Genomic DNA, 9,152 nt, shown 5'->3' on the forward strand with positions numbered 1-9,152 from the left:
GCTGCACGTGGCCATGTCAACTGTATCTCTGCTAAAGAGGCTCAGGAGGATCCCAACATCGTTCTCGGTACGCTCCTTGTTAACTGCCACTCGGCATCTGTTCTTTTCGATACTGGAGCATCTCATTCATTTATATCCGAGAGCTATGCTCGTCTGCACAACACCACATTCTGTGAGATGCCCACCTCCATGGTGATTCAAACCCCGGGGTCCAAATGGCAAAGTTCTAGAGTAAGCCATGGGAATGAAATTCAAGTCGACAGACTTGTTTTCCTTGCATCATTGATAGCTCTCAAATCTTCGGATATTAATATCATCTTGGGTATGGACTAGATGTCAGCCCATCATGCCAAGATTGATTGCTTCTCTAGGACTGTCCAACTCACACATCCTTCGGGAAAGATAGTCAATATCTTGACCCGAGTAGCCAAGCGACCGCTATATTCTCTTAATGTCAGTCCCCTGCAAGACCTCGAAGACGTTCCGGTAGTCCGTGACTTTCCGGATGTCTTTCCAGAAGAATTGCCAGGTGTCCCACCTGACAGAGATGTCAAGTTCGTGATAGATCTCATTCCAGGAACTGTTCCAATTTCTAGAAGACCCTATAAGATGGCACCACTAGAACTAGCCGAGCTTAAGAAATAACTCGATGAGTCCTTGAAAAAGGGTTTCATCCGTCCTAGTTCATCTCCATGGGCTTGCCCCATCCTCTTCGTCAAGAAGAAGGATGGTACGGACCGGATGGTTGTAGATTATCGACCCATCAAATTGGTCACAATAAAGAAGAAGTATCCGCTCCCCAGGATCAACGATCTGTATGATCAGCTCGTTGGATCCTCAGTCTTTTCCAAGATGGATTTGAGGTTGGGCTACCATCAAATCAAAATCAGGAATGGGGACATTCCCAAAACGGCCTTTGTTACTCGTTACGGCCAATACGAGTACACCGTCATGTCCTTCGGTTTAACCAACGCTCCAGCCACCTTCTCTCGGTTAATGAAATCAATCTTCATGGAGTATTTGTACAAATTCGTCATGGTTTACCTCGATGATATACTCATCTACTCCAAGAACGAGGAAGAACATGCCGAGCATCTAAGACTAGTGTTGATGAAACTTCGAGAGCATCGCATTTATGCCAAGTTCTCTAAATGCGAATTTTGGTTGCCAGAAGTGACCTATCTAGGACATGTAATTTCTGGTAAAGGTATTGCTGTCAATCCCGAGCGAGTTCAAGCCGTCCTTAATTGGACTCCACCTGAATCGGTCAAGCAAGTTTGGAGTTTCCTTGGCTTAGCGAGCTATTGTCGTCGCTTTGTCGAGAATTTCTCCAAAGTTGCTAAACCTCTAACTGAACTCCTAAAGAAAGATAAAAAGTTCGAATGGACTCCACAATGTGAGCACAGTTTCCAGGAACTGAAAAGACGCCTGACTTCTGCTCCCGTACTGGTACCACCAGACTTCTCCAAGGACTTTGTTATCTATTGCGACGCCTCGCGACAAGGACTAGGTTGCATTCTCATGCAAGATCGACACGTAATTGCTTATGCTTCACGGCAATTGCACCCCCATGAGGAAAATTATCCTACTCATGATCTAGAGCTTGCAGCTGTAGTCCATGCACTCAAAACCTGGCGACATTACCTCCTCGGTAATCGTTGCGAAATCTTCACCGATCACCAAAGTCTGAAGTATATATTCACCCAACCGGATTTGAACCTCAGGAAAAGACATTGGGTCGAGTTGATCACAGATTTCGACTTAGGGATAACTTACACCCCAGGAAAAGCCAACGTCATGGCTGATGCGCTAAGTCGTAAATCTTATTGCAACAATCTGATGTTGCAACAAAGTCAACCACTTCTCCATGAGGAATTTCAGAAACTTAACCTTCACATTGTTCCTCAAGGATTCCTTTCCACCTTGGTGGCGAAACCTACCCTTACGGATCAGATCATCAAAGCTCAGAAGGTAGATCTGGGGATTTCCCGTATCAAAAGAAATATCAAGAAAGGAGTTGCAAATTGTTTTTCCATTGATGAACAAGGAGTCGTATACTTCGGGAACCGTCTAGTGGTTCCCAAAGTGCGAAACCTGAGGCGATTGATCCTTAAGGAAGCTCATGAATCTCCTCTCACCATTCATCCTGGTAGCACTAAGATGTATCAGGACCTACGCCAGAGGTTCTGGTGGACTAGGATGAAGAGAGACATTGCTCAGTTTGTTGCTAATTGCGACGTCTTTCGTCGTGTAAAAGTAGAGCATCAACGGCCTGCTGGCACCCTTCAACCCTTAGCTATTCCTGAATGAAAATGGGATAAAATTGGTATGGATTTCATCACCGGTTTTCCCAGGACCAAGAGAGGGAATAATGCTATCTTTGTCGTTATCGATCGTCTTTCCAAAGTGGCCCATTTCCTACCTGTTCGCGAGAATATAACCGCTAGTCAGCTAGCAGACTTGTATATCTCCCGAATAGTGTCCCTTCATGGTGTTCCACTGGAAATTAACTCGGATCGAGGAAGTCTCTTCACCTCTCAATTTTGGGAAAGTTTCCAAAATGCTATGGGAACCCGCCTTTCCTTTAGCACTACCTTTCACCCTCAATCAAGTGGTCAAGTAGAACGCGTCAATCAGATTCTAGAAGACATGCTTCGAGCTTCTGTCATCTCATTCGGAATGGATTGGGAGAAATGCCTTCCATTTGCCGAATTTGCTTATAACAACAGCTATCAGTCTAGCTTGGGTAAAGCCCCTTTTGAAGTTCTCTATGGACGAAGGTGTCGAACGCCTCTTAACTGGTCAGAAACCGGGGAAAGACAATTCTTTGGCCCGGATATGATCCAGGAAGCAGAAGAGCAAGTTCGCATCATTCGTGAAAAGTTGAAAACAGCCCAATCTCATCAAAAGAGTTAATATGACCGAAAACATAAGGCTATGACTTTTGAGGTTGACGAGAAGGCTTACCTCCGGGTTACTCCTCTGAAGGGAACCCATCGTTTCGGTATCAAAGGCAAATTGTCTCCTCGCTACATTGGACCCTTTAGCATTCTCGCTAAACGAGGAGAAGTTGCCTACCAATTGGAACTACCTCCGCATCTCTCTAGAGTCCACGATGTCTTCCACGTTTCTCAACTCAGGCGTTGCTTCTCGGATCCTATCCGTGGAGTGGACCACGAAACGCTTGATCTTCAAGATAACCTCACGTATCGAGAGTACCCCGTTCGTATCCTTGATCAAGCCGAGCGTACCACTCGACGTCATAATATCAAGTTTCTCAAGGTTCAATGGTTGCACCATTCGGAGAAGGAAACAACTTGGGAAAGGGTGGATCGTCTTCGACTCGAGTATCCCACCTTCTTCCCGGAGGAACCTAAATCCCGGGACAAGATTCTTTTGAGTGAGGGTGAGTTGTCACACCCTAGCTAGTTCATGCATTAGAGTGTTGCATCATGTCTATTCCATTCAACAGAAACTTGAAATGGGGATGATAGAACCCCCAGCCCCCTTTGAATCCAACTAGGGTTTACTAAAAAAAATTCAATGAACCTGAAATGCCCTTCTAAAATGTCCATCATTTTTGTTTTGGTTCAGAACCTCTGCCAAAAGTGGTGCACAATTTTCTAGGTCATCCTAAGGTCTTTGAATTAAATCATAAGTATTTGAATTTGGACGTTTAAAATCTATAAAATATTTTAAGTGTCCAAATAATCCTAAACTAAAATGTTCCATGTTGTTTATATCCTAAACAGTGGGCATGAGCAGTTTAGGGATTTTTGGAGTTGCTTAGGTATTTTTAGAAAGTCCACAAAGTTACAGAAAAAATAGAAAACAGAAATAAAAGAGAGAGAGAGGGAACTAACCTTGCAGCCCACCAGCCGGCCCACCTAGCCGGCCCAGCCCAGCAACCGCTCCAACGAGTTGCTTGGCTTGGCCAGGCAGGCAGGCATGTGCTCGACGGCGACTCCAGCGCGCGCCACACAGCTGCTTGCCGCCCTGCTTCCTCCCCTCGCTGCCCTGCTGGCCTGCACGACCTCCACGTCGCGCCCCGAACCCTGTGGACACATTCATTCTCCCCCTGCCTCTCTCCCTCGCTCTCCCGTTCCATGGCCGACGCTGTCGCGCCCGCACCGCCATGAATCTCGCGCTCTCCATCGTCCCTGCGTCGCGCCATCGTGTCCAAGAGCTCTGCCGCCCTCCTCTACTTCGAGCTAGCCGAGCCCCGAGCGCTCGCTTGCCCCGAGGCCTCTGCACCAACCTCGTCCGACCCCGCCACCGCCGGAGATCCATTTCGCCACCGCCGCCGCACTAGCTCGTCTCCGACCGCGCCGTCTGCTCCCTCGAGACCGCCGTGAGCCCAGCTACCTTCTCCCCCTTTCCTTTCTCGCTCTCGTGCACCACAGCAAGCACACGAAGCTTCACCGCACGCGTCGCCGCCGAGCTTGCCGCCGAGCTCGTCGCCGACGTGTCTCCGGCCAACCACCGGCCACACCACCGTGTCCAACACACTCACTGCATCCCCAGGAGCCCAACGCACCTCACCACGAGCCTCGCCGTGTCCCGTAGCCTCGGGTTCATCCTCACCCAAACTCCGACAACCGCCAAGGTCGTCGCCTGCAACATTTCCGGCCACCCCGAGCTCAACCACCACCACCAAGAGCTGCGGCTTGCCCCCAGCTACGCGTAGACGCCCTCCACCGCTCATTTGGTCGCCGAAATGCACTATTGAACTCTCTCCGCCGCGTCAGGTCTCGCCGGCGGCTAAACGCCGGCGGGTTTGACCCCGTTGACTTGACTGGGTGGGCCCAGGTTGACTCCCCTTGAGTCTATGACAAGTGGGGCCCGTTCTGCTAATTAACTTAGATTAGCACTAACTAAATTTAGTTAGTTTAAATAACTACTGACACGCGGGACCCACTGGTCAATTTGACCTGGACCAGCTCTGTTGACCATTGACGTCATCCTGACATAATGCTGATGCAGTAAGTTATTTACTGGAGTTATTATTACACAGGAAATTCCAGAAAATACCACAAACTTCAAAAAATCATAGAAATTAATCTGTAGCTCCAAATGCAAAGTGTTATATATGAAAAATGATCAGAAAAATCCAATCTATCCATCTGTACTGGTTTCATGCATGTTTAAACAAGTTGACCTGCTGCTTAGTACAGAACTAGATAAAGCACTTAAAAGGGCCACTTATGAGTTTGAAACTTGAATCTTTGGTTCAAAATAGTTCAAACCCATCTGGTCGTAGTTGCATTAGCCCAATACACTCATTTTGCCATGTCTCATACATGCATCATATTGTTGCATATTTTTTGGTGATGATGGTGTATCGGTGCTCTCTGCGGCAGGTTCTGGCCCCGAGGAGTACCGTGATTACCCCAACGAAGAACAATATCAGTGCACCGACCCATCAGGCAAGCAACCAACCATTTGATCATATCGATACAATCCCATGTTCTCGCTTTTGCTCTCTTTTACTGCATTAAGACAACGCGATTCAAACTGCTGTGTGCTATGGTAGTTGAACCCATTTCCTCTGCATGACCTGTCATTGCCACAGTAACTAGATGAAACCCACTAGCATGTGTAGGAGTTGATTGAGCCATATGAATGTGTTGTTCCTACCTTGCTATGCCTGCTATGCTTAGAGTCATGTCAGGTCTGATTCATATGGGTGATGGGCTAGAGTGAAATGATCATGTGGGTATGAGAGTAATGTGTTGAACACGATTTGGTAAAGGTATCGATGAGAGGCCATGTAGGAGTACATGGTGGGTTGTTTCATTGAAGCCGTCCTTAAGCACTGAGATCTGTATGTGTGATTTAAGAATCAGCTACTACCATGCATTGGGCCCGAAACCAATGGACCCTCTCGGCTTCTTATTCACCCTAGTCCTCTGTCCAGGAGTTGCAAGTAGTTTCTGGTGTTTGTAGTTTAATGGAGGCCGTGGGCAGCGCTGACCTGCGGGGTGGGCTATGATGCGGTAGGTACGTGGCATGGTGTACCGGATGCCCATTAGGTATCTCGGGAACCCTGCACACATCGTTCGGGGCCGTATGTGGAAACCTCGGCCGGACTCCCTACGGATGGAACCTGGATAGGCGATAAACCTGGACTAGAGACTTAGGTGTTTAGGTAGGTCATGGCCGACACCCGCGTTGGGCTTCCGCTTGAAGGTTGCCGAGTACATGTCATGTAAACGGCGGTAAGTGGTGAGAGCGTGTATGAAGAAGTACACCCCTGCAGGGTTAACATCATCTATTCGAATAGCCGCGTCCGCGGTAAAGGACTACTTGGTTGCCTATACAGTTCATAGACAAGTAAATGGAAACTACTAAAAGCTTCAAGATAAGCGTGAGTGTCGAGGATGGCTCTTCCGTAGGAAGACGGAGGTGGATCCTCGGTAGTGTATTGAAGTGGTGAGTAGTGGACTCGAGTGTGCAAAACAATTTCAAGTTGGAGTATCGTAGGATAGCTTAGCCAAGAGTCAAAGCTGGCTTGCTGCAATAAGCCCACCAACCCTTCTAGATAATGTGCATGTATGGAGGATCTGATGTAAGTCTTGATGAGTACCTTTGTACTCATGTTGCTTTAATTTACATTTTACAGAAGATGCTACAACCCCTTCTGCGGGTTCTTCGTAGACGTTGACATCGATGAGTAGACTGAGGCCCAGGTGGTGATCCTGAGCTTGTGAAGGACCATGTAGTATAGCTAGGCTTATCCAAGCCTCTTTTATTTTACTAGTTGTCTGTACTCAGACAAGTTACTTCCGCTGTTGGCTTGTATGCTTGTATGACTTGAATGTGGGTTGTGTGACCCGTACTTATGTGTATGCTATGTATGGCTCTCTGAGCCTTTAAATAAAGTACTTGTGTTGTAGAGTCATGTTGTGATGCCTTGTTGTATTTGCACATATCGAGCATATTGTGTGTATGATTGAAATGCTTGGTATGTGTGGGATCTGACTATCTAGTTGTTTATCCTTAGTAGCCTCTCTTACCGGGAAATGTCTCCTAGTGCTTCCACTGAGCCATGGTAGCTTGCTACTGCTCCGAAACACTTAGGCTGGCCGGCATGTGTCCTTCTTCGTTCCTGCGTCTGTCCCTTCGGGAAAATGTCACGCGATGAATACCGGAGTCCTGCTAGCCCACTACAGCCCGGTTTACCGGAGTCCTGCTAGCCCAGTGCTACAGCCCGGATTCACTCGCTGATGACCGACACGTTCGATGCTGGGTCATGGATGCCTGTCCCTGTAAGTCCGTGCCACTTTGGGTTTACGACTAGCCATGTCAGCCCGGGCTCCTTACCATATGGATGCTAGCGTCACTATCATATACGTGTGCCAAAAGGTGCAAACGGTCCCGGGCAAAGGTAAGGCGACACCTGTGGGAATACCGTGCATGAGGCCGCAAAGTGATATGAGGTGTTACATGCTAGATCGATGTGGCATTGAGTCGGGGTCCTGACAAAACTATATAACATTACATGTGTGCCCAAATTCAAATGAATATGCTTGTTTGATACACCAATTTGCGTTATGATATTATCGATGTCGTGATCTCCAGTATAAATATTTGAATCTCCTTTAATCCAGATATTCGTCTCATATAGCTATCACTCATGCTTATATAGGACTATCTCTCTGGACCTATACGCGTTCATCGTCTCTCAGGCATCTCTCGTGCTACCTGTATGTCGACAATGATCTTTTATCTTCGTAACACACTGACGGTACTCTCTCCATCGACCTTCACCACTCTATCTCTCTCTAAGTATATCTCGCTCCCTGCTATGTGTCTCTAGCTATGATTCTCCATGTGGAATCTCTTTCTCTCACACAAACACAAAACTTTGTCTCCCGGGGTCTCATTTCTCTCAACTATTCCCATGTGTGCCACTCGGACACCCCTCATACAGAGATATCTTTCGCTCCTTAGATATGAGAACCTACGACTCTTGCTCTTCAATATCTCTTTCTCACACACGAACACAAACTATGTCTCCCAGGGTCTCATATTTCTCCATTGTTCACTTGTATGTCGCTCAAACACACCCTGTCTCCCTAGAGATGTCTTGCGTTCCCTCATATGTCTCTCTAGCTATCACTCTCGTTGTGAAATATCTTTATCTCTTGCAGACACAAAACTCGTCTCTCTGGATCTCATTTCTCTCTGATATTTGTTTGTATGTGACTCGCATGCACCCTCTCTCTATCTCTCTCACACTCACACACATAACCCAGCCTTCTGATCCACTCGACTCCTATCTCTAGCGCAGACTAGCTAGCATCTTTATCTTTCTATTTATCTGTTTCTCCATCAACCTTCTTTCTCGCCCTCACTCTTGATTCCTATCACGCACACTACATATGTTTCTCTCTACATGCATGCAGTCAAGTGCCCGCTCACACACATATATAACTTCACCCTTTGAACCACCCGACGGTCATCTCTGACACCCAAACTAACGGATGTCTCTCTAGCTAGCATCTCCATCTCTGTATCTATCTGTAGTTTCTCCGTCAACATTTCTTTCTCGCACGGAGTCTTGCTTCCTATCACCCACACTATATATATCTATCCATACATATGCATTTATAGGTTGATCTCTTTTGCACAATCATTGCGCCTCACCCCCTCTGCTCGCCATAGATGCATGCTCCAACCCACGCCACTATCTCTTAAAGACAAAAACACATGCTCAATTGTCGGGCCTTATTCCCTGCATTCTCACATGCATGCATATTGTCATACCGTTCCGTCTCTCCCATGTCGTTGATCTTAGGACTTATGTCTTCTTTCTTTTATCTCGATCATGCGCGCGCGCACACACACATCCCACGTATACATGTATACCTCTCACACATGCACGTTCAAGGTCTCTATGTCTCCATACGTAGTTAATTACCCTCAATCCTAACGCCACATCGAATCTTTCTCCTCTTTTGTGCACATAACTTCCGTCTGGATGGGCAAAACACACACTCACACTTAACAATCTCCTTCTAGCTACCCCCCCCCCCACCCCCGCGCCCGCCCCGCGCGCCTCTCACTCTTCCCCTATATCCCCGAAACCAATAAGACCATCCCTTTGTTTAATTCCCACCTACATGCACCATCGATATATAGTAGTCTTC

Source organism: Triticum dicoccoides, chromosome 1B, assembly GCF_002162155.2.
Source record: "Triticum dicoccoides isolate Atlit2015 ecotype Zavitan chromosome 1B, WEW_v2.0, whole genome shotgun sequence".
In the NCBI taxonomy this organism is placed as follows: Eukaryota; Viridiplantae; Streptophyta; class Magnoliopsida; order Poales; family Poaceae; genus Triticum; species Triticum dicoccoides.